Genomic DNA, 26,042 nt, shown 5'->3' on the forward strand with positions numbered 1-26,042 from the left:
CTAAGTTTGGTGGTAATGATGAAATGTTTTTAGGTTATCCTGGTGTCAAGGGAAGGCTCACAACAATCCAGCATCTTTGCACATCGTGGCCTGGATGGCGGTGCTGGGAGGTGAAACAAACAGGCATAGACACCCCCACCCCCACAACAACAGCAGCACTGGGGGAAGGGCAGTGAAGGAGCCAGGCCTCTGAGGGTGGGGCCCCTGAGGGTGACCTCTGTGTTTCTGCCACTTGTGAGTGCAGCTCTGCAACTGATTACTGGCTACATAAACGTGGCCATCTCTTGTCCGAAGGACCCTGGAAGGCAATTTCCTCTCCTCTGGGCTCTGACTACAGATCTGGAGTGTTTGAGGCTCTAAGAGAACCTGCCAGGCTATTATGTAGGCCCAGAGGAAACAGACTATCCAGTTAAGTTCCCTGTTTCCATAAGGAAGCACGTAATTCTAGAGCATTCTTCCTGTCCCCAGCCCCAACAACCCTGGTAACTATCCTGGGGGATGGCATTTAGATCACATGCCCAGTGCAAAAAGGAGCAACAAACAGAAAAACCCATCACTCTGCCAATACAGTTTTACTTACACACCATAATCAAATACCACTATACTAGTTCTAAAACATATATATAATAAATCTAAAAGAGTAAGATAAAAATAAGTAGGAAAAGTAGTTCTAGATTTCCCCCTTTACATCTTGAATTATTTTCTTTCAAACACACACATTGGAAAGCATCGATTTATCTATGATTCTGTGCCTGGAGAAGTTGCAATAGACCACGCATTTCTCTGAGTGTCTGAAATGATCGGCCAAAGCAGAAGAAATAAAAGGTCTGGTAGGAAAACCTGAAAAGGGTTCGCGTCTTTCAAGAGACTCTCCTTCACCCCGCTATGGATGGTGAAGAGGAATTCTTCTGACTTGAAGAGAGCCACATGTGTGATTTCCTCTGTTTCTTGCCATTTCGAGAGATGTCAGATGTGGTTGTGATTTTTATGCTTTGCTCTGTTCCACATTCTCCATGTGTTGCTCATTTTTTTTTTTTTTTTACCATTTGCTTTGGGTTTCATGCCATTCTGTCGCATTTCCTCTGCATTCCTTTTCCTGGGTTTTTACTCCCACCTCAAGCTGCTGGTTCATTTCAGAGCATCTTGTTACATGATTAAGACAGAGAAAGGGAGCCACTCTTCAAAGCACAGGATGGAGAGGGGGGCCACAGAAGGCATCTCACGGCTGTGATGGGCTTACAGAGTGAGAGGTGAGTGATTCTTTTTTTTTTTTTTTAAGACTACCACTACTTCTAGCATCACTGTGGAGCTTGGAGCATGAGAAGAGCACTGCAGAGGGAGAGAAAGTGTGGATGTGGCTAGGAACCTGCCAGGATTCCAGACCTCGGGCCATGCTTTCAAACACATACTCCCTGTCTGCTTTTTGAAGGATGCGTGTCTTTGGCTGCAGCCCTCCATGCTGATCAGGAGAGATGAGGACCACTAGGACCACTGCAAGGGTTCAAAAAGGGCCCCATTCAGTTTGTCAAGGAACCCAGCTCACAGCTGGGGTCCTCCTCAACAGGCCCTATTTGAAGGCGAAAGGGAAAGTTGCTCAGTTGTGTCCGACTCTTTGTGACCCCATGGACTATACAGTCCATGGAATTCTCCAGGCCAGAATACTGGAGTGGGTAGCCTTTCCCTTCTCCAGGGAATCTACCCAACCCAGGGATCGAACCCAGGTCTCCTGCATTGCAGGTGGATTCTTTACCAGCTGAGCTACCAGGGAAGCCCAACCCTATTTGAATCCACTGTGAAATCTTCTTTCCTTTTAAGGATTTGTTTTTTAATGTGGATCACTTTTTTTTTTTTAACTTTATTGAATTTGTTACAATATTGTTTCTGTTTTATGATTTGGTTTTGTGGCCACATGGCATGTGGGGTCTTAGCTCCCCAACCAGAGACCGAACCCACATCCCCTGCATTGGAAGGCAAAGTCTTAACCACTGGACTGCCAGGAAGTTCCCCCAGACCCCTCTCGAAGGGGATTCCTTCCGCCATCGTCTCCGTCTAGACCTTGACCATAACCTCCCACCTACCTCCGACCCAGGGGTCTGCAGGCTCACCCCACACGCTGATCATCCTACACCACAGCTTCTGCCAGCAAACTGCCTTCTTAAGTTAACCACCTTCTGTTTCACCTTTCCCCTTACTAACCTCCGTGGGCTCCCCACTGATGACAGCAGCGATTCCCTAAATTTCTCTCTCCTGCCCTACATGGTATCTAAAGAAGACCAAGACATTTTCATCAATGCCTGTGACCAAAGTGGGTTCTCCCACTGGAGCTGGGGTAGGGAGGGCCTGACCTTCTGTCAGGACTGAATCAGGACTTACGGAGTGGTTTGTAGTTGGAAAAGGAGCTTTCTAAATGAGTACTCGAGCCCCATCATAGTCTGACCCAATCCACCTTGCCCATCTGGTGGCCAGTCCTCCTCGCATCCTGTTCCCCTCACTCCCCGTCTCCAGCCACAGTGGACATCAGACCAAGACTGAGGCACATTTGTGCCTCTGCACACGCTGTTCCCTGGACCTGGAGTTCCTCTAACCACTGGCTCACGTGGCTGAGCTCTCCCTGCTCCTCTGCCTCCCTTGGAGCCCGCCCCTCCCAGGGGCCTCGGGGCTGGTTGTCTGTCCTTTTGACACACTCATCACACCACGACAGTTGTTCAATCCCCTCCCTTGAGACTGTCTGGATACAGGGACTCCACTCATCCCATCTATCAAGATGGTAGCCAACTCGGTGTCCAGCAAGACTCAACGACAGAACTAAACTGGAAGAGGGATGCCGAAATTCTGCTCTCTTGCTGCTGCCGCTGGAGCCATCCTGCCTGACCTCCTCTTCCACATCCTGCCTGCCCGGCCGTGGGGCAGCCCCTCATCCCCTTGCTGCCCCCAGGCCTCCTCCCTTGCGTACTCCGGTTGGCTCCGTGACTCTGGCGGCTGTGATTTACAACTGCATTTAGCTGAATCTAATCAGAAGTGTGAATACTCCCCTTCTATCTGGCACACATCATCGGAGCTCTAATTATTCACACATTTTGGCAAGCGTTCTGGTGTTCCCCTACCAAGCTCCTAATCCCAGCAGATCAGTTAAAATAAATGAAAGAGAGAATCAAAAGGCACTTTAAAAATTCAACTGTTCTCCAAATGAGTTTGAACAGGCTCCAGATAACTAGTGGTTGCAGCTGACTGGCATTTAAAATATAAGAACCCTTCGGCCCAACCCCCACCCCAAGTCCCTTCCTGTATACCCCCCTGCATATAAAAACATGATTCTCCCCTATTTAAGAGAAACATTGGAGAGCAGGGCCCTGACATGTTTTCAATGATCTGCATGAAAAAAACCCAAGAAAATACGAGTCACCTCCCCAAGATCCAATCAGTGCCAAAAGCAGTTCTGCTGTTTTCCACATAGGTAAGACGACACCAACCCAGGCCTAATGATCACAGCTTTCCGCAGGCACCTATTACAGAGCTCCCCAAGCGCAGGAAGTCATTACAGCAAAAATGAAAGCCATGGACCAAGCTCGGGATTTGAGAAAAGTTTTCAGATGCACAGTGCTCTCATGAATGCAAACACATGCAGCCAGCAGAGGCCTGGCATCTGCAGGTTTAAGGAAAGCTGTACGTGAGGCTCCCTGCACTCCCGCCCTTGCTGCTGGCCTGGATCTCTCACCCGGCAGATCCTCAAGTCTTGCACGGGCCTGGTCCCCGCCCCCCGCCCCCCGACCCTCAAGTCTAGTGCCTTTAGCTCCTTCCACTCTTTCTTCAAACGTCTCCTTTGAAAAGACCTTCCCTGGCCGCCCTACTTAAGACAGTAGGCACTCTGGGTCCCCTTCCTGCTCCCTCTCCCCCGGGCACGTGGACTCTGACCCCTTATGCATTTTACTTCCGTGTTCATCGTCGGCCCCTCCCCCACCAGAATGCAGGGATTCTCCACTCTTCTGGCCGCTACTGCCTGGAGCAGCAGCACCCAGCGTGTAGCGGGTGCTCAATAACTCTGTTCATCAAAGAGTGAACTCCTCCTGACGCCCTGTGTGGGTCTTTGAGACCCAGCCCCAGAAACCTGCCATCTCATCCTCACCCGCCTCATGTCTGAGCAGGCTGGCTGTCGGGGAAGACGCCAAGTGCAGGATCAGAAACGTGAGATTTGGCCGAGGGGATCACCCGTCCTGAATTCTTTTTTTTTTTTTTAACTTTTTTTTAAAATTTTATTTTATTTTTAAACTTTACAATATTGTATTAGTTTTGCCAAATATCGAAATGAATCCGCCACAGGTATTCTTGACTTGGCTTTGTTCCTCACGTGCTGGGAAACTTGACTTCTGTCCTCGTAGTGTTAAGACCAGGAGAGTATACCAAGATAAACTATCTTCCGCTATTACTAGAAAAAGTGAAAGAAGTGAAAGTTAATTGCTCCGTTGTGTCCAACTCTTTGCGACCCCATGGACTGCAGCCCACCAGGCTTTTCTGTCCATGGAATTCTCCAGGCAAGAATACTGGTAGCCAGTCCCTGGGTCACTCCAGGGGATCTTCCCGACCCAGGGATCGAACCCAGGTCTCCCCCAATGCAGGCAGATTCTTTACCAGCTGAGTCACCAGGGAAGCCCTTATTACTAGAAAGTTCACATAAAATCACAGGCGAGAGAGAACTTGGCAAAGCTCAAGGCACTCTCCACATGCAAGAGGATACTGTTCTCCAAAGATATGGCAGTGCTGTCAGTTTGACTCTTCCCAAAGCTAAGTACACTTTTTGACACAGAATGTAACAAGTACATCAATCCATGGTTACATGTAAGGGTAACACTGAGACCCTTCGACCATTCTTCCACTTTGGGTGGGAAGGAGGGGACGTATGAATACATATGGCTGGTTCACTTCCTTGTACAGAGGAAACCACCATAACACTGTAAAGCAACTATACCCCAGTTAAATTCAAAAACAAAAAACATTTGCATGAGAGTTGGGATGGCAGCAAAGAGGAGAGAGCATTACCAAACTTCTGCTACAACTGTGGCTTCCCTAACCTCATCTCTCTGAGAGGCTGGCGGTAACTGCATGCTTTCTGAGGCAGGAACATGACCCCTTGGGCACATAAGCGGGTATGTAAAGTGGCTGATCAAGTAAGCTAGATTGAAAGCACAGATTAAGGTTTGAAAATTCTGGTTATTTGGGACCTTCTCATCTGAGCCCTACTTTTAGCAGAGGGGGTGGACTTTAAATTCGAGTTTGTGTGTGTTTTTTCTTCCCCCCAGTGGTTATTCATAGGAGAGAAGGTTGTTTAACATTGAGCAGGGCTCTTGCCCTGCTCCCTCCCAGGTGCCCTGGGTAACTGAGAGACTTTTGTTACTAGTGTCGGCACGAGACCAAGGAAAATATCACCCCCACTTGTCTATTTATATAAAATACTCCAGCCATTCATATGTCTTTGCGTTGGGGGTAACAGCCGCACAGGGTAGATGTTGATGTTTCATGCATGTGAAATAACACAGTAGAAACCTACTTTAAAAAATGACTTTTCTTCGGTGTCACCATGGAAACTAGCCAACATAATCTCTCCACACCTAACTCTGGGGGGGTAAGGAATAACAGTGACTTGTGGGGGGGAAAATCAAAACATCGAAAACGCTCATAAATTCTGTTCTGTGCCAAAACGTTTAACATGAGACATTTTTCCTCTGCTTTGGGCTGGATGTCAACCTGTGATGTCTACTTTTTGAACTTTGTTTGATTTTCAAAACTAAAAAAAAAAAAAAATCCAATTGGGAAGCTTAGTGAAGTTCCTATCAAGAAACAAATCACTTCAAGGCCTACGAGAGCCTTCAGCCTGTTCTCATCAGTGGACTTGAGTCGGAGGCTACAGAGAAAGGAGAGACAGCAGCTGGTGGGACTGAAGAGTCAAGGGTTGGGGATGGCAGTGGGGATGTGGGGAGCTTGTTAAAAGAGGAAGAAAGTGAGGGTCAGTCCCAATTGTGCTTGTCATTCTGATCGTGGCTCTGGTCTCCACAGTACCCAGATCCTGGCATTTTCTTCACCCTGCATCCCATACAAGCGCTTCAGGAAGGTGGCTCTTTATTGGCTGAGTCAACCTGAGGCCCACTATGCTTTTCAAGAGCTATAGAAAGAATACTCTGTCAGAGTCTGACTACTAGTAATTTTGGAAAATATATGTATGCCCAAACCTAGACTCTGAAGGGAAAGATTAAAGAAAGCAGGGATTTCCCAGATGCTTGTTTCTTTGAAAGTCATTCATGGTTTAAGAAGACAAGTTCGGACTTCCCTGGTGGTCCAGTGGTTGGTAAAGAAATTTGCCCGCCAGTGCAGGGCACGTGTCTTCGATCCCTGGTCTGGGAAAATCCCACCTGCCGTGGAGCAGCTGAACACGTGCACCATAGCTACTGAGCCGAGGTGCCTAGAGCCAGTGCTCCACCCCGAGAGAAGCCACCAGAATGGGAAGCCCACGCGCTGCAACTGGAGAGCAGTCCCCACTCGCCACATCTAGAGAAAGTCCGTGAGCAGCTACAAAGACCTACTGCAGCCCAAAATAAATAAATAAATAAAACTTAAAAAAAAAAAAAAAAAAATCCAAGTTTCAAGCAACGATTTCCCTTGATTCTCAACTAAAAGTGCTCTTGGGGCAGATGAGAAATTGGCAACAAAGATCAGTTCTGCCAGGTAAAGGACCATTTTATTTTGAAATCAAATGTTTCACTCTGTGAAAGTCACTAAGTTGTGTCCGACTCTTTTATACAGCCTATGGAATTCTCCAGGCTAGAATACTGGAGTGGGTAGCCTTTCCCTTCTTCATGGGATCTTCCCAACCTAGGGATCGAACCCAGGTCTCCCGCATTGTGGGTGGATTCTTTACCAGCTGAGCCACAAGGGAAGCCCAAGAATACTGGAATGGGTAGCCTATTCCTTCTCCAGTGGATCTTCCTGACCCAAGAATTGAACTGGGGTCTCCTGCCTTGCAGGAAGATTCTTTATCGACTGAGCTATCAGGGAAGCCCAATGATTTCCCTTGATTTTCAACTACAGTGCTCTTGGTGGAGATGAGAAATTGGTTACAAAGATCAGTTCTGCCAGGTAAAGGACTGTTTTATTCTGAGTCTTGGATGACTGGTTCAAAGAGGAAGCTGATTTCAAATCACATGATCCTTTCCATTTGTTTATTTCAAAATTTTAACTTCAGGATTTGCTGCCATATATCCTTCCTATTTTTGTGGTCGAGTTTTTTGGCAGAGGCTATTTCTTCTCCTGCCCTATCACATTACACTTCTTTCTGGTCAGTGGATTTTATTTAATTCCCTGGAACTACATCTCAGTTCTCAAGACTGTTCCCTATCCCTCCAAACATCCTAGTAATAACAGTGCTTTTAGTCTATTGTAATACAATGTGAAATCAGTATCTGTTTTCAAAGGAATTAGTAGACCTTCCAAGAAAGGTTATTTAACCAAGCAGTAGAAAGAGTAGAAAACTAAAGACTGTATGTTAGAAGTCACGTTCAGGCTAATTCTCATGCTTTGTTAATGTTCCTCCTAACATTTGCTCTGATCTCTCAATCACGGTTACACAGACTGCACACTTGGGGGAAAAGAGTATGTTCCTTAAAAAAATAACAGAATCAACTTTTTTCACTAGGAACATAAATCCTGAGAACTGGGCAGAAAGTCTGAGACAAAATACTGTAATGAAATCCAGAGGAGCAGGTTATAGTGAAGACTGTCTTTCACAACCAGCCTTGAGACCTGACTTAGCTGCTTTAGCATTATTGATCTCTCCATCCAATCATTCTGCTGCCCAGCCTGGTCACAGATAAGTGTGTGTGTGAGCCTGTGCACTGTTGTGTTGGACTCTCTGCAACCCCACGAACTGTATAGCCTGTCAGCCTCCTCTGTCCATGGGATTTCCCAGACAAGGATCGTGGGGTGGGTTGCCATTTCCTTCTCCCAGGGATCTTTCCGACCCAGGCATCGAACCTGTGTCTCTTGCATCTCCTGCATTGGCAGGTGGGTTCTTTACCAGCTGAGCTACTGGAAAAGCCCCACAGATACATAGATTCCAAAGAAGCACTTCTGCGCTATTGCAGGGAAGCTCCTATCCCACTGCTGGAGACAGACAAGACACTGTCTATCCCTGAAGGAGCTCACATACCACCAGGGGTCATACATCATTTTCCTCTTTCCATTTCTCAGCTCCTAACAGTCACCTTGCCTTGAAGTATAAGCGTACCCTCCCCACACATTCCTCCCTGAGTTCCTGGCTCTGAGCATATACACTTACAAATGCAGAACAAGGAGGTATGCATCTGTATCAGCAATTACTGAGCAGGAACATTTAAAAAAATAATATTCAGTGGCATGAAAAGAAATATAGTATGTAGAAGAGGGAGAGGGAAATTACTTGGGGAGGGTAGATAAACATGCACGGCGTGGATAAAAATGCAAAAGTGTATTATAATTTATTCATTAAATCCCGCAAGGGAGAACAACGTTCTCTCAGAAACACCCAGCAGAGGGCTAAACTTCCAGGACATTCCTCTTTCCTGGCAGAGCTTCAAGCGCGGTGTCAGTGGGGTCCCAGGGAGCCTGGTGTTGGTCTTGCTACGATCCAGGGCCACCCTCTTGCCCAGAGTGGTTTGTGCAGTTGGCTCAGACGGTGGTTCACAGAGACTTCCAGCACCCAGCTCCTGCCTGGGGTCCCAGGAGGCAGCACCTCTGGGCTCTGGGCCCCACTGTGTCTGGAAGCAGCTGTGTGACCTTGAGCAAGTCCTTTGGCCTCCCTGGTCTTCAGCTTTTTCATTTCTCGGGAAAGTACTGACTTAGGTCACCCCTCGATCCCAAACTGGCAGTGAGGAAGTGGTAAGATGACGCACGGGAGAATGTTCTGAAAATGCCAGGTCAAACACAAGCGCATGATTCCCCCCCCCCCCCCGAGGGATCTCGCCCCACCGCAGGCTTCTGCTCCTCTCTGTTCCCACTCTCGCCCCCGTGTTCCTGCCTTGTGTGCACCGGCGTCATGGCAGAAGCAGCAGCACCCGGCGGGCAAGGCGGCTGGATGCGCTCAAAGGCTGTTTTGGGGAAAGGGAGGGCTTCTGGTACGTGAAGCCAACTGTCTCGGAGCTTGGAGAACCCCAGAGGAGACTCAGTCTTTACTGAGGGTCAGCATCCGCCAGCCCCAGCAGGGCAGGGACTCCTGACCTAACTGCTGCTGTCCAACCCGGGGTACTTGGGGTCTATGCTGGGAGGGCCACCACGGGAATTAGCCTAAGGAATCCAGGAGCCATGGAGACCACAGAGCCCCACAGCCAACCCTGAAATTTCCTGGTACCTCCAGCTCTTACCAGGTGTCAACCTGTCAGTGGGGTTTTCTTCTGTGTTTTTAATTTCCCATTGAATGCCTTGCTCTCGTGGACACAAGGACACTCAGGTAAATAAAGACACAGATGTCCAGAGTCTTGCCACTCAACTTGGCAGGCAGGGCATGCCCACCTGCTTTGACCATTCCCTGCCTGCACTCCTAGGCCCTTATTAAGTATGTGTAGTCGTTTAAATCCTCACCACGACCCTATGAGTGAGCCACTCTCAATTTGCTCATTTTATAGATGATAAATTTAGGGGTACAGAGGGAAAGTGACTTCCCAGGGGGCACTAGAGGTAAAGAATCTGCCTGCCAATGCAGGAATGCAATAGATGTGGGTTCAATCCCTGGGTTGCGAAGATCCCCTGGAGAAGGAAATGGCAACTTACTCCAGTATTCTTGCCTGGGAAATCCCAAGGATAGAGGAGTCTGGAGGGGCTACAGTCTGTGGGGTCACAAAGTGTCGGACACGACATAACGCACACTAACTTGCCCAGGACCACAGGGTCTGGCTCCAGAGTCCACACTCAGGTGAAACATCACCTCTCAGGATGCTGGGGCAGAGAAGAAAGAGAGATTAAGGAAGAACTAGTTCTAACAAGAGCAGTAGAGACAAGCCAGGAACTCCTGTGGGTGAAAGACTGAAGGACCTTGTCCATAGATTCACAACGCCAGCCGCCGGTCCTGTGCCCGGGGGTGAAGGCCTGCCCACGCCGCCTCCCAGGCTCTCTCAGGTGTTGTGTGGGCTCCTATTGATTTGGAAGCTGTCAGTGAGCAGGCGGGCTTTGATAAGCACCTGCTGCTATGAACATTCAGGCTCCTCTTTAAGAAAGAAAAAAAAAAGAGCCCCATTTCCAGCAGCATATAAACCAAGGCAAGGATGACAGCACAGTCCCAGGATGGCCTCAGATAAGCTTTGAAATCTGTGAGCCCAACTGACCAGGACCTGTAGGTTGGGAGGGGAGAAACAAAGTCTCCAAATGTTCTGGGGGCTGGCAGACTCAGACCTGTTAGAGTTACGCACTGTCCAAACACATTCAGAAGTGTTCTGAGGCAGTTCAGGTGCCCTGAAACACGTGTACTGGTCAAGAGCACATCCAATCAACACGAGCACTGGGAACTGTGCCATAAGGAGAGGTGAGTGGGGTGTGAACACTGGCCCTGGGTCATTGTAGAAAGTGACGCTTCTGCTCAGTACCTCATTCAAGATCCCCTGGAGGAGGAAACGGCAACCCACTTCAGTACTGTTGCCTGGGAAACCCCATGGACCAAGGAGTCTGGCAGGCTACAGTCCATGGGGTCGAAAGACAGTCAGACACGACTGAGTGACTGAGCACGCACACACGCGCCTGATTCCAGGCAGTCTTTCTAGACTCACTGTCTTCTACTCCAAGTCCCTCTCTCCATGCCCTCCCAAACCCATATTTAACTAGCAAGTCATTTTCTGAATGTCATACTCTCCATTTCTGCTTGCTGAACTCCTGTTCTGATTATCCTTTAAAGGCCTGTGAGATCTGAACTGATAACACCGTTTTCATTCTTGATATCCTGGTATTGGTGTGTCTTTCCCCTTATCGCTCTAGCTAAGCGTTTCTCAATTGTCTGCTTCCAGTTTCTATAATAACTGCTGTTTTCTTTACTACTTCCTTCTTCTCATTTTATTTGTGCCCTTCTTTTTCTACCTTCTCATTGTGGAACCTAGGTCACTGAGGTTGAACCTTTCTTCTTTTCTAATACAAGCATTTAAAATGATCAATTTCTCTCTGACCACTACTTTAGCTGAAACCCATAGATTTTGATACCTAGCACTCTTATTACCATTTAGTTAAAAATAATGTCAAATTTCCCTTGTAATTTCCTCTTTGATCCATATTTAGGAATCTGTTTAATTTCCAAATAGGTGGGGTTTTCCTGGATGTCTCATTGCTGTTGATTTCTAATGAACTTGTAGCTTCACAGCCCCCGTCAGATACTGCCCCCCCGACTCCCACCCTGGGATCTTCCTTTCCCTTAGGTCAGAATCAGACCATAAGCTTCATGAGGACACGGGCCATGCTGCTTATTTATGCTGTGTCTCCAGTGATTAGGTCAGTGTCTGCTCCACATAATGTTCTCAATAAATACTTGTCAAGCGCTTGATGACTTCTTATTGCATACTTTCCAAGCCCTCTGTAACTGTCTATGTAACCGAACTCATTATCCAGGTTCAGGTCAGCCTCACTAAGGAAAGCTCAGGCGTAGAAGGTCCTTGAATTTTACAGTCTCTCCAGGGCTCGGTCCAGAGCTGACACAGGTCGGGGCGGGGTGGTGGGCTTTAGTAAAGGACACCTAAGCAATGGTTCTTTATAGGAAATCCTGATCTTCTAATATTGATGGGAGTGTCTGATGAGGCTCTGGATTTAAGGGCCATCGACAGTATAACTGATGGCATATTTAACAGCAGATATTGGCTGGGAAAAAGTCAGTTTCTCCTGCTGCAATGAGATGCTTCTGCTGGTGATCAAAGGCATCCATTCAGCCGCCCACTTTCCACGACATCTAGGAAAATTAGAACCACATTTGTGTTCTTCTCAGTAACTTCCTTTAGCTTTTAATACTTGATAGTGTTTCTCAGCCTCTTTTATTGATTGATTGCTTTCTCCCAGATGTTGCTGTTTGGGGTCTCAAAGTATTTGTGTTTTTTTGGTTGGTTTCCTCAGGTTCATTTACAAAGTTAGGTGGGATCAATCAACACAAAGTCGTGATGGGATCAACCACATAGGTGGTCAATTAAATTTCTCTGAACAGGACTGTCATCATTCCATTAGGGAGCTAATTAGAAGTCTTCCCTTCTGGTGGTTGGTGAAGAAAATGCAAACTTTCCCTCTGTGCAGGGGAATGGTAAGGGAAGAGGGTGCCCTGGGGACAGGCGGGACTGAGAGGTGGACCCATCTGGCCTCTCACTTGGGAAGGTGCTTTGCCAGCCCCTGGCTGGGGCTCCGTTAATTGGTTCCAGTGCTTCCTGCTTCCCTGAAGGTCTACAGGTTTTCCCTCAGGCTGTTTAGAAAGGCTAAAAGGTTCTCCTAGGCAAAGGGATGAGCATGTTTGGAGGCAGAAAGAACCCTGAGAGCCAGGACAACCCTGGGCTTCCCTGGCAGTTGGTAAAGAACTGGCCTGCCAATGCAGGAGATGGGGGTTCGATCCCTAGGTCGGGAACATCCCCTGGAGAAGGAAATGGCTATCCACTCCAGTATTCTTGCCTGGAGAACTCCACGGACAGAGGAGTCTGGCAGGCTACAGTCCACGGGGTCACAAGAGTCAGACATGACTGGGTGCCTAAACCACCGCCACCCTCAGGACAACCCTGACGGCTTAAACCAGGCTGCTCCAAGAGGAGAAGTGAGAGCCAGTGAAAGGGACGCACTGAGGCTGGAGCTCTAGGGACACGAAGGCCTGGCTTATGGGAAAGGATACCAGAGTGTGGAGGATAGGAGAACAGAGCTGAGGAGCTGCGTGGCAAAGAAAACAAGAGAAACGAGGACAGTTCCAAGATGGACAAGGTCACAGGCAGAGTGGAGATTCCGGTCAACAGGCTGCTGTCAGCCTGAGAGGGAACAAAGGCGCAGGCTGCCCTTGGAACGCCTGGGGCACTCTCCCCACCTGGCAGCTGAAGTGGAGGAAGCCAACCAACAACATTCCCGGGTGACTTCCCAGGCAGCACAGCGATAAAAAAGCCGCCTGCCAGTGCAGGAGACGCAAGAGACTCAGGTTGGATCTCTGGGTCGGGAAGATCTCCTGGAGTAGAAACCACTCCAGTATTCTTGCCTGGAATATTCCATGGACAGAGGAGCCTGGTGGGCTTCCGTCTGTGGGGTTGCAGAGTCAGACAAGAATGAATAACTGAGCATGCGCGTGCGCGCGCGCGCACACACACACACACACACACACACACACACAGAGTCTCACATATGCACACACAACCAACAGGAAATGCCAGGTTTTGAACACCAGCCCCTGTATGCCCACGCTGGCCCCCAGCACTCCTCAGCTTGGAGAGTTGGCCTGGGGGGTTCTGGGGCGGTTCTCCAGCCCTCTAGGACAGGAAGCCTCCTGGATGAGACGCACAGGTGGTCCGGCACCCCCAGCCCTAACTTCTCCGATCCTTGCACAATGGCCTGCAGGGCGTCGCCTTTGTGTGCTCTCCAGCAGCCCTTGGGAGGGAGAGTTCCCACGGCGACCCAGGAAGGAGCTCTGTGCCAAGTGGCAGAATTTGTGCAGACCACCAGGTCTCTCATCAGAGCCCCCCACCAGGGGCTTCCCTCTCTGAACATCACAGACCCTGCCTCCTGTTTCCCACAACAAGCACCCAGGCTCCTCCTCGTCCCTGTTTTAATGGTTAAAGACACGCACACCAAATGCTTCCTAATTACCACTTTCATGGCAGATGCAGTCATTTCCTTGGATTTTACTGCCATTAGTTTTCCTCACCGATTTATCCTTAGCTACTCTCCTTGAATCTTGCCTGCCTCCCCCGAGCCCTCTCCTCCTCGCTCCTCACGGCTTGTCAGCACGCCTCCAATCCCCGGGAGAGATGGAAAGCCTTGTAGAGCCCACTGCGCAAACACACATTCCTATTCATTTATCACATTTAGCATGCGCACTTCCACTCTCATCAAAACCGGCCCCAGCTCGCTAACTCATTTCCCTCTCCCAATTACAAATTAGTCCATTAGGCTGTCTGCAGTAGGCCCTCTGCTGCATCTTGGTAATGGCTTCTGAGATTTCCATCATAATCGCAATGGCTCCCCATGCAGCCATGAGGGCAGATGGAGGCCGCTAGTGGGTAATGAGGTATCACGCTACCAAAGGGCACAGCCCTGGGCTCATTATTTAGTCTTGGCTGTTTTGTGAAAACAACAAGAAAGGTAAAATGCTGAAGGGAACACTTTAGCATATTAAATTAACACTTCTGGAAAATTCTCTCTGTAAACATGCCATATTTTCCCTTTACGCAATGTCCCCTGTGCCAGAGCATATACTATGAAGGGCTGGCTGGAAGACGGGGTGTGGGAGGGGGGATGAGAAAAGAGGGAAGGAGAGGAAAGGAGGGGGATGGGAGAGAAATGAGTCAGAAAAAGAGGGGAAAAACAAGGCACTCGAGAACATTTTGTAGCGTGCTGGAGGTCTTCACTAGGCAGCCGGGATCCTCTCCCAGTGAGGCTCATACCCACTCCCCACCCGCATCAGCGCAGGGCTGTGACCAGCAGCCAGCCTCACCTAACGATGCTCTGTCACTTAAAACCGGTTTGTCACCATGCCCGCAAATGAAAGGCCCGCAGAGCAGACCAAGTTCTGTTGGCTGCAGACTTTAAGAGATGCTGGTCTCCTATTTTATTTTTCTTAGAGAAGATACATATATATATATATATATATATAAAATCCATAGACCCAATGCCACCGCCACCACCACTCCTGACAACAAAAACCTGACCTGAGATGCTGCTATGCAGACACTTGCCAATAGGTAATGGTTTATTAAGCACTAACTTGGGCCTGGCTCTGTGCTAAGCAGGTCACACACACTACTACCAGGAGCTCACTCAGCCTTCACAAGGTCTCTGTGGGGTAGGGCTGGTGTTGACCACGAGTTCAAAGTGGTGGCTTTCCTGAGGGCACCGGAGAGACAAGAAGAGAATCCAGGCAGCATTACTCCCCAGCCCGCCCCCTGAACCTCCGCTCCACTGCCAGGACTGGCCAGTCCTCTTGGGGGCCTGTCCCTTCCAGTGCTGACCCTCCCTAGTCCCCAGGGGCACTAATCTTACCACCTCTGACCTCCACGCCCCCACCCAAGCCTCCTGCACATTTGTGGGAAGGTTCCCTGGACAGAGGCCCACTTCCAATTTAATAGCATTTTCCCTTGATGTTATCAATTCTTGCAGAACTAATAGAACTGATAGGATAGTTTATCCTCGAGTTTATCTTTTCCCACCCCCAAGGCCCCCAGCCTTAGCATGTTATTGCTTCCAGACATGGCAGCCTCTGGAGGCTGGCCCTTCATCTTTCATGCGGAGTTGATTCAGATTCCTTGGAATCTGTCTGTGTCTCCTTGCTCCAGATGTCAGCATCCTCTCCAGACAGGAATGACAGCAACTATAAATGCCACTGTGAGGGAATGCCACGGGAACAAATAGGTCTTCTCATCGGAGCCAATCCCGGCAGAGGTGATGAGCCCACTGTGGTTTTGAGGAAACACAGGTGTGAGTCTCAAGGAACCAGAGGTATTTCTACTGATAAAAGTGTCATAAATAATAACACAGTGGACCTATTTCTGAAAGCCTTTTTTTTCTTCTGCTTTCAAAAGAGTCGTCCTAAACCATTCCTGAAATGCTTGAGGCTGATCCAAAACCGATCATCCCATTCTGTCCTTTATTGGCTCTTAAATCCAAGACCGTACTGCTTCCCTCTGAAGGGCTGGAAGAGCTTTCTCATCCATTATCTCATTCATCCCCACAATGACACTGTGAGCCAACGAGGGGAGGCTGTAATTATCCCCAGGACTCAGAAGAGGGAGGTAACTGGCTTGTCTAAGAGCCAGAATGAAAGCAGAGTCCCTAATTCCCAGTCAGGGGCTCACCTGCCCCCCAACACCCCCCCTCGTGGTTCTGCAGCTCCAGAAGGCCATGTTTGCTCTTCCAACTAACAGTTCAGCCCCAGTCCTGCTCTGGTAAAAAAACATAAGGTCAGTTTAGTAAAGCCTGACCTCTAAGAGTCAGGAAATGGCCTAAGTCTAGGGTTCAGGATGGGTCTGGTTGTCAGTAGAGTGGGGAACCCTTCAACTTTGCTAGGCTGTAAAATACAAATTTATGAGCTGTTTTTGTTAAATTCCGATATGGATTTTTGAAAACGAAAAGGATGGATGGGTAGATGGCAGCAAGATGTTTAATCAATGTCATAAAATATAACATTCATTGGGCTTCTAAAATGAAATTAATAATCTGTGTAGAAGTATCATTAGGAGATAAGTGACATTTCAGGCTTTGATTTGTAACTTGCAACAAATCTCACTTCCATATAATTTAAGCATTTTTAGGGATATCCATCTTTATTAAAAAATACCCAAACCTCTACCCCTCTGCTTCACAATCAAGCCTTTCTTTCCCTCCAGGACCCAGCACTAAATAAAAAAAGGATACATTATCATATACATGCTTTAAATTAATGAAGACAGAAATATCATATTTAAATTAAATCAGGGATTTCTCACTTGCTGCTTATCAGGGGAACTTAGCTATCTTTAATAAGTTTTTTTTCTTCTCTTTTTATCTGAGACTTGGGGCTTAATCTGGCTCTATCTGAACGGATGAGACATCTCACTTTCACTCAGAAGGCTAAAGCAAGATATAGAGAGAAATGTCGTTCTCCTACATAAATTCTAGCACCATAAAATAATGTTTCAGAGCTGGAAGGGACCTTAAAATCACCTAGCCTTAGCTCTTCATTTTACAGATGAGGAAACTGGGTCCAGGGAGAGCGAGCGTGAGGAGAGAACAGGCCAGGCTTGGAACCAAGCTGTTTAACCAGTGACGCTTTTCCCCTTCTGCAAGTCAACACTGAAGGGCGGAAATGAAAGCTAGAAATCATGGGCATTTGGAGTCTGTTTTCTTTTCTTTTTGTCTTACTTTGGTTTATTCTGGAAGAGGGAAGTAGAGGAGCAAGTGACATGCTGTCACTTAAGCAAATGACAACAAGGAGAGTAAGGGAACTTAGTTCATGTGCGTCACGCTCAAAGGTCAACATGACATAGGTTTATCCCAATCAAATAGTCCTTTGCTTTTCACACAAGTGAAAGGTGGGAGAGGGTGCTTTGTCTCTTCTGGATAAATGAGAGCACACAGGGAAAAAAAATATACCCTTTCAGGGAAGGGACAGTTAGGGAGTTTGGGATGGTCATATTCACATTGCTATATTTAAAATAGACAACCAACAAGGACCTACTATATAGCACAGGGAACTCTGCTCAAAGTCATGTGACAGCCTGGATGGGAGGGGGATTTGGGGGGAGAATGGAATCATGTGCCAACAAAGGTCGTTACAGTCAAAACTACAGTTTTTCCAGTAGTCATGTATGGATGTGACAGTTGGACCATAAAGAAGGCTGAGTACCGAAGAACTGATGCTTTAAAATTGTGGTGCTGAAGACTCTTGAGTCCCTTGAACAGAAAGGAGATCAAGCAAGTCCATCCTAAAGGAAATCAACCCAGAATATTCATTGGAAGGACTGATGCTGAAGCTCCAATACTTTGGCCACCTGAGGCAAAGAGCCAACTCATTGGAAAAGACCTTGATGCTGGGAAAGATTGAGGGCAGGAGGAGAAAGGAGCAACAGAGGTTAAGATGGTTGGATGGCATCAATGACTCCATGAACATGAGTTTGAACAAACTCTGGGAGACAGTGAAGGACAGGGAAGCCTGGTGTGCTGCAATTCATGAGGTGGCAAAGAGTCGGACATGACTTAGCAACTGAACAACAGCAATGTGTATGGCCGAGTTGCTTCCCTGGTCACCTAAAAATATCACAACTTGGTTAAACGGCTATAGCCTAATACAAAATAAAAAGCTCAAAAAACCATGTAAAATATTAAAAAATACTCCTGGTCAAAGCTGCCCTATTAAGAAATGGCTGGCTGCAAGGATTCCCAAGTCTTAGGGCCCCAGATGACCTGCCATCCATCCTGAGTCCCTCTAGACTGGTCCCCAACCCCTCTGTCAATGTCTCCCAACATGTACACCAAGAAGGGACTGTGCAGAACTTCACAGAAAAGTATGCATTAAAAAACAACAGAAAATGGACTTCCCTGGTGGGCTAGTGGCTAAGGGGCTCAGGTTCGATCCCCGGTCAGGGAACTAGATCCCACATGCCACAACTAAGAGTTCGCATGCTGTAACTAAAGATCCCCAGTGCCGCAAGTAAGACCTGGTGCAGCCAAATAAACATTTTTAAAAACGCAACAGAAAAATAGATCACATAGGACCTACTTCAAATTGTGAGTTCTGCATAGTTATCCTTCTCGGAATAGAAATAAATATAATTCTACACTTAAGAATAGGCTTCCTTGGTGGCTCAGACAGTAAAGAATGCAGGAGACCCAGGTTCAGTCCCTGGGTTGGGAAGATCCCCTGAAGGATGTGGCAACCCACTCCAGTATTCTTGCCTGGGAAATCCCATGCACAGAGGAGCCTGGTGGGCTACCGTCCAAGGGGTCAGAAAGAGTCAGACACGACTGTATCACTAAGCATGCAGGCACACTGATAAGTGTGCATAAGAGGCATCTCTCTCTCTCCCTCTCCACCTATCTATTTACCTACTTGTCCCTCTGTCTGTCTGTCTACCTCCCTCCCTCATGCCATTTCAGACAACTGGGGGAAATAAAGCAGTCATGGCAGGGAACACAATACTGTTCTTTACTTAAAATAGCCTGTTTTCCAGGATAAAGCTTCACTCAGCGTCCATTTAGACTTTGGGATGAGAGTAACACAAATCACGGGGACAGCTTATAATGGGCACCACTGTAAACACACTCTTCAGAGTCGAGAGGGTCCCATCTTTCACAGCCACCTGTAGAAGCTCCGTCCACACCCTCAGCCCTAACATATTCCGATCCTTTGTCCAAGCAGCGGTGCTAACGCTTGCAGGGTCAGGGTTGGGGCCCCGGGCACCCCTTGACACAGAAGAGGAAGGGTCTGGTAAAACAGCAAATGTCCACGTGTCCAGGAGCTCCTTTAGGGCTGTGTGAGGATGTGAAACTGATTTTTATGGTTTTAAGAGCATTCGTGTGACTTCCGTTCATATTCTTTCTGCTTCTATCCTTCTCCTTGCCTCAAGTTCTTTCCCCTTCCTTGACCTCTAAGATCTGCCCTTAACTCAGATCTTCCCTCCCTTTCAGACTGTAATGGGGGCTGATCAGCGATTCGGGTGGTGGGTAGGGCCACCAGGAGCTCCTGTGAGAGAAATGGCGGCAGGAGGTCCCTGCGCCCTTTCAGCTTTGTCCTTCAGAGGTCTCGGGGAGGATCATTTGACGTGTCTCAGGAACATTTCCTCCTAACCCCCTGAAATTTCATTACAATCATTTATCTTCAAAGAAATCAAAACCCACCCCCTCCCCCCTCCTATGGAAAGGTTAGGTCTTTGCTCAAGCCCACGGACTTTAACCTCATAAATATTCCCAGCTATAAGATCTTATTAAGAAGGTATGTCTCCCAGGAGCATAAAACCATCAAGCTGTAAATTTTATTTAATTTCCCATGAGATCTTATGGCCTCATACATATAATTAGAGTGCAGTATAGAGCACTTTTTTGTGTTTTGTCAATAAATCACCAGGGAACAATCAACGTTTAAGAGGACAAGCTTTAATGATTTTTCAGACCCCTAAGCAGTCGTGCCTCCACAATGGCAAGCCAGTCTTTAACCTCATCTAACTAGGACTGTGGACTGTGGCGTCAGATAGGACCCCAAACACTTAATCCTATTAGATTCCCCAGCCCAGACAATCATGGCAGAACACCCAAGGGACGTATTGATTTTGATGTGGCCGACAGAGAAGACAAGTCGACCTACTGACAGTGCTTTATTAAGTGTTTACAAATTAAATATCTGAAGGTCTGCGACAGGCCCAGCTCAGTTAAACGGGCCACAGTGAGATGTGTGAACTGGACCCAAAGGGATACTGCGTGGAGTGTGAGGTGGCTTGGGGGAACGGCCGGGCAGGCCCTGCTCCCTCCACTTCAGTTCTGCAGAAAGTCAGAAGGCTGCAAGAGCAATTCCAGATGCACAGTTTGCTGTTATTGTTGAGCTCGCTCTGATTGAAATCCCATCGTGGGACATTTATTCAAGTTCTAAGAGGCTGATTCAATGACAGAGCTAACTGCTAATTTCTGCGTCCCTCAGTCAGGGCTCCAGAAGAAAGGATCCTGTTCCTTTGGGTTGTTCCTCATGCTGTGCTTTCTAAACAAATCCACAATCTGGTAGGCACAGAAGCTCTGAGCCCTCAGTTTTATATTGATATTTGGCTTAAAAGCTGAACCAGGTTCACTATTTTCCTAGAATTCCTTTCCTGCTCAAAAATATTGAAGAGGCCCCCAATGTCGAAGGCAGGCGTTCAACACTTGTCATGGTCCACTCTGGGCGTGCCCTTCATGGTGATCTTCAGTGTGACCCCTGGGTTCCCCTAGACATGTCTCAGAGCCATCAAATGTGCATGGTACCAACTAGTGGTATGCACATGCTGCCAGCTGAGCTGCCCAAATCTTACCAACCTTCGAGGCTGCTTCAATGTCTCCTTCTCCTTGAACTCTTCCCTTATCAGCCTGGAAATGATGTTCTCTGAGCTCTTCCGCGCTCATTGTTTCCTGGCAGGCCACCATGTTTTCCTTGGTCTGTCTAACTTCCCAACTAGACCAAGCTCCTCCACCTCTCTACTTTCACAAGGAGTCCTAGGTATGGGGTCCCAACACAGAACAAGGCTGTGGACCGACCGACTCAAGGACCAGCTCGTCAGGTGCTCCTCGAGCGTCAGGAGCTTCTTGGGGTTGGTCTTGATCACGGGCGCCATCTGAGGATGCTCAGGAATGAAGATGCAAAGAAGACTAAGTGGTCCCCCTGCTGGCTTGGTTCAGACAGTCTTCCGTCCAAAGTGACAAGACGGGACTGAAACTAGGTGAGGCTTAAGGACTTGTTTTGTTCTGTGAATTTATGATCTGTCAAAACACACATCCAAGGGTACAGGCAACCATCTTGACAAAGGCGCGTAACTTGTTATTTTATCATTTTTTCTGAGCTATTTCTACCTTAAAGTTCTGAATGACCCTGGAAATGGTACACCTGCTGAGGTGCCCGTGTTACCTTGTGTGCAACTCAGCGTGCCTGATGACCTGCATCTCTCTCTCTCTCACACACACAGAGTGAACATTTCTGTTTTACTTGTTTTTTTCTTGATCTCACTCTAGAGAGATCCATTCCAACAGAGCAATGGAGGCTAAAGTCAACTGAAGTGAGAGAGAGATTTTTCAGGATAATCTGGCCTGTTGCCTGCCTGCAAACAATTCAATCTCCTTCTGAAGTGTTTTCAGGCAGTCAATGCCATAGTCTGTCTCAGACATCACAATTTTTCTTTTTTTTTCCTGAGGCAAATTGGTATTTACTGTGGTACCTAGCATATAGGAAGACCTCAAAAAAAAGTGAGCTGCTATTATTTTTTATCATCTTTATGACATCTTTCTTCTTGGTTTCTATAGGCCTGGGGTTTTTCAAAGTGATTTCCAAGATGCTGACTTCGGGTTAGCACAGTGGGGAGGGAGTGCTCCGGGCCCGCAAACACGCACCTCTCTTTATAGATTAGGCTTCTGTCCCCATCACAGGTCCCATGAAACAGACGAACAACTTAGCAGGTAAAAAGAGTTTGAAAACCATTGCTCTAGGCCAGGTGTCTAGTCTTTGGCATCATTCTTTTCAAGTACTAAATGACCAAAGAGTCATATGGTAAAAAATGATTTATGCAGGTGAACTGAAAATCAATCTATATTACAGAAGAAGAGCTATTCAATGTATCATTATTAATGTCTGCTCCCCTTCCCCACACATCTGGGCTGCTTGCAGAGGGCAGGGCTGTGGCTGACATTGCTGACTTGGGGGAAATGGCACGTGTAGGACATATTTGGGGCTTTCTGGGGAGAAAGGCCAGTGCTTACTGTCCTTAAGAAAAGCTCCATGCCTTTGAGTATGCCCCTGAAGGGTCAGGGCGATGCTAGGTTTCAGAATCAAGCTCCATATAACAAATGACTGCAAATGGCCTTTTCCCCATCTTACACTGCAGTAATTCATAAAGCCCTCCAAGGGGATTTTTATGGCTTTATATTAATGTTCATTTAGGAAAGAAGTGAAAAGGGCATTGTCAAGATTTTAAAAAATCATTAAAGAGGGTCCTCACTTGGGTTAATAGTGATACCATAGCACAAAAAATGCACTGATATACCATAAAAATTGTTCTAAGATACTATTTTTTCCATCATTTTTATATGACCTCCTTTTTTGTCTGCACTTAAACTATGGAGATAAAAAAGGAGACTGGGTAATTAAATATTCTCTTCATTTTCATCTTATTTCAAGAAATATTAATCAAATATTTATAATAAGCCAAATACTCTGTAAAGGGTCTGATGAAATCATATCTAATCTCTACTTTCAAGGAGCTCGAAATTTGTAAATTCATTAAAAAAAATGAAACAACTGAAATTCATAATTATTTGTGTACATGTGTCATCTCTAATGATGATCTTATCCATACTGACGTTAATGTGATCTGAAGAGTTTTGCAGCCAGTTTGATATTTAAAAACACTAGAGTAAAGGTAAAAAGCAAGCAAGGACCACCAGCAACAGGCACGGTATCCTTCCCTGTGCTGGAGGAGGGCGTTAAGGACTTGTGAGAGATTTAGAAGAAGCGGCTATAGTCTCTCTTTATTCTATTACAAATATTCTCTAATTTTCCTTGTTATGACTTCTTAGATGCACTCATCATTTAAAAGTGGACATTTAATTCCCAAATACATGCAATTTTGTTTAAAGTATCTTTAATATTAATCTCTCATTTTGATACCAATTTATCATTTAAATGCTTTCTTCTCTGCAATCACCCTCTGTTTTTTTTTTTCAGTTTAACTTTACTGAAGCTTTCAATGGCTAAGTCTAAGATCTCTCTTGGTAAATGTCACACTGTACTTGAAAATATATGGGGTATTTTCAAATATCTTTTGATATCGATTTCTAACCTAATTCCAAAGTGTTATGAGAACAGACTCTGTGTGATTTCAATACCTTTAAGACCACGTAATTCTTGCACCTTGTTTTCTGTCCTTGGGTATGTTCTAGTGTCTCCTAGTTAACAGTCTATGGGAACTTGAATAGAATTTGTATCCTACTACTGTGTGAAAATTGTATAAATCTTAATTATGTTGAATTGGTTCATGTGTTTTTCAGGCTTACTATATCCTTCTACTTCTTTGTATATTTATTCTATTAATTTTTGAGAGTTTGATATTGAAACTCCAACTGAAAATCTTAACTTGGGACTTCACAGGTGGCTCAGATGGTAAAGAATCTGCCTGCAATATGGGAGACCCAGGTTGGATCCTGGGTCAGGAAGATCCCCTGGAGAAGGAAATGGCAACCCACTCCAGTATTCTTGCCCGGAGAATTCCATGGACAGTACAGTCCATGGGGTCGCAAAGGGTCTGTACTTAAAAAAATAATTGTAAAATATAGTGGAACTATATGCAACCTTTTCCTGTATTTTCCAAGTCTCCTGCAAATGTGTTATCGTATTTTCATAATTTAAAAAATAAAAATTAAAAAAAATTAATTATGGTCTTAAAGAGGATGGAACGGGTGGATGACATGGTGCTATCATCATAGACGCATATATGGGGATGGGGGAAAGGATATATAGGGTTGGATGGATTGAGTCAATTTAAAAGGGAAGGAGAGAGACAGGGGAAGCACCTCTGGGTGGTGGTTTTTGGAGAAGGCTCCTGACAGTGGGATGAGGAGGCACCAGTCATTCATTACTGGCAGTGAATTATCTATCACCCCTGGCGCATACGATGGTATCCGCCAAAAGAAGCACACCTGCCAAAGCAAGCCATCTAACGCGAGGCTTCCCTGCCCAGACAGCAGCTCTGCTAGTCGGATGTCAGAATGAAGACTCTATTAGGACACACAGGAACTTAGCGGCCGCTGCTTCTGGGTGGTGGAGATGTCAGTGATCTTTATTTTCTCCTCTGTACTTAGCTTTATTTTTGATATTGAAAATGTCTTACTTTCATAACAGAAAAGCAATGCATGTTATTTTTCAAAAAGGTAACAACCAGAACAAAAAAAGGAAGAAAGGAAATCAGACTGGGTCTGCGGAGCAGTCTGAGTCTTAACAGCATCCTTTCAAATAAAGGTTGCCCTTCTCACACGCTCATCTCTGTCCCTCAGGATGGTCACAGCAATACTCCCCGCAGGACAGGTGGGGACATGCTTGCTATTTTATTGAGGGTCAGGACCAAGTCTCAGGGATTCTCAAGCTGTGGGGTAGCAGCTGTCAGACACTTGGGCCATCACTGCCCACCGGGGTCAGGACCAGGGGCAGGTGAAATGACAAGTCGTTTCCCAGTGACAACACAAGCTCTCTGGTGGTTGGGAGGGTGGTATGCTCATTATTTTGCTATTTCATTGTTTCTAAGCTTGGGAAGGGAAGTAAACTTGTGGACTGCCAATATGTATCAAGGATAGAGGCCTTTTAATCATATTATTATCAAATCACAAAACTCTCCCAAGTACTTAAAGTTTGTTAATGACCCGAGATTTAATCTATATTCTTACCCAGCTTGCACAAACCTATACATAGGCTCATCTCGGGGTTATTGCTGTTATAAATTAATTATGGAAATGTGCACCAAATCAGGTACGTGCTGGCAGAGTAATGGGAGGGCAGTGATCCACTGAGCAGAGGGCGAGTCTGAGGATGCCCTCTGTGAGAAGTTCACCGCCTCTGGCCAGGTTCCATCCACTCCCCCGGTGAGCTTAACCTTGAAGAAGACACTCAAAGTTAGTTTCCTCCCGAGTCGTGGAGGAAGGCTGGAAAAGTGACTTCAGGGTGTGACTTTCACTCCACAAGACCTTCCTGTCATTTCTTCTCCCTCCCTGGGGACAGGCAGACACATTTGTACATCTGTCTGTCTTTCAGCGGGAAGATGAGATCTTAGAACTCATCTATATGACAGCTGTGTCACTGCCCCTCACTGATCCTGCTGCTGGAAACTGAAAAGGATGCCTGAGAAAGGAAGAGGTGGGCAAAAACCGACTCAGTTAAAAGGAATGCTTTCTACAAGGGAGGACAGTACAGTTCTCTTAAGGCCTGGAGCCAGTCTAGAACTGTTCAAGGGTGCTAGGAGGTCAAAACAGAGTGTATGTGGCAGTTTCTTTCTACAGGTCAAAGCAGCTAAATTGTATCCAAACAGAATAGACTCTCCGACTTGATGCCTCTGTGTGTGTGCCCAGTTGCTAAGTCGTGTCTGACTCTTCACGACCTTATGGACTGTGGCCCACTAGGCTCCTCTGTTCATGGGATTTGCCAGGCAAGAAATGCCAAAGAATGCTCAAACTACCGCACAATTGCACTCATCTCACACGCTAGTAAAGTAATGCTCAAAATTCTCCAAGCCAGACTTCAGCAATACGTGAACCGTGAACTTCCACATGTTCAAGCTGCTTTTAGAAAAGGCAGAGGAACCAGAGACCAAATTGCCAACATCCGCTGGATCATCGAAAAAGCAAGAGAGTTTCAGAAAAACATCTGTTTCTTCTTTATTGATTATGCCAAAGCCTTTGACTGTGTGGATCACAATAAACTGTGGAAAATTCTGAAAGAGATGGGAATACCAGACCACCTGACTTGCCTCTTGACAAATCTGTATGCAGGTCAGGAAGCAACTGTTAGAACTGGACATGGAACAATAGACTGGTTTCAAATAGGAAAAGGAGTACGTCAAGGCTGTATATTGTCACCCTGCTTATTTAACTTATATGCAGAGTACATCATGAGAAACGCTGGACTGGAAGAA

At 46.6% G+C, this 26,042-nt stretch overlaps 1 protein-coding gene across 1 annotated transcript in view; it reads right to left on the reverse strand.

Moving 5' to 3' along the window:
• Positions 1-26,042, reverse strand: part of AUTS2 (autism susceptibility candidate 2) — a 1,223,225-nt gene that overhangs the window by 297,151 nt on the left and 900,032 nt on the right. The window lies entirely within an intron of this gene.

The sequence above is a fragment of the Bison bison genome, unplaced genomic scaffold, assembly GCF_000754665.1.
Source record: "Bison bison bison isolate TAMUID 2011002044 unplaced genomic scaffold, Bison_UMD1.0 scf7180017864340, whole genome shotgun sequence".
NCBI classification, from domain to species: Eukaryota; Metazoa; Chordata; class Mammalia; order Artiodactyla; family Bovidae; genus Bison; species Bison bison.